We start from the raw sequence: 850 nt of genomic DNA, 5'->3' as shown, positions 1-850 counted from the left end.
CACTAACCATGGGCGGAATGTCCAACGGGCGATAGTATTACAAATTTTTGTTGCGCACAGCAATTTATATTAACATTTAATCCCAATTCTAACTTCAGTTGAAGATCTTTGGCTGCCAATATATATCATGTTGGACCTCCACACTAAATGCTTTGAGTATCTGCAAAATCGTTATTTTACCAAACTTGCTAATATGATTACAACCTTAGATCCAGGTAATTACTCATGGTATGACAAATATTGTAGGGCAGCCAAAATTATCTTGATTAATGCTATTTAAAATGGTATTTTCACAGGAAATACATACTACCAGAGTAAACTATAAGGAGGCTAAAAAAAAGTCAAATATATCTTGGGATACAGCACTATTGAAGACTTTCTGGATGCTGTCCAGGCTAAGAAGCAGGCATCTTTTTGGCATATGATCATCCATGTTAGCAAACCTAAAACAATAAGAAGCAAATCCAATATATTACTCCAGGACTTTGTTGCCTGTTCTGTTTTTAATCACTCTATAGCAAGGAAATGATATCAACATAGCCGTTAAAGAAACATATAGAGAGACCTTGATATCAAATCAAAATATATTACATAGGAGAGAACATAGAAACCTCCTCGGATGAATTGTGAGCACTGAGGTTTTTATTTTCTTAGAAAAAACTCTTAGAGCTATTTGTATGCAGAAGGCGGGCAGGGCACCAGGCTTGGTTAAGATCCATGGGGATCTATATAAAACAGAGCTGGATGTTTGGGCACTGTACATAAACTGAATTGTCGATGCCATTATAGCTGGTGCACTGTTCCCCGCAACCTGGAGAGGAGCAGCTATCTTTCCTATCTTTAAGAAAGG

The sequence above is a fragment of the Lissotriton helveticus genome, chromosome 6 (genome assembly GCF_964261635.1).
Source record: "Lissotriton helveticus chromosome 6, aLisHel1.1, whole genome shotgun sequence".
NCBI lineage: Eukaryota > Metazoa > Chordata > Amphibia > Caudata > Salamandridae > Lissotriton > Lissotriton helveticus.
The sequence above is the reverse complement of the archived record's forward strand: the minus strand, read 5'-3'. Positions refer to the sequence as shown.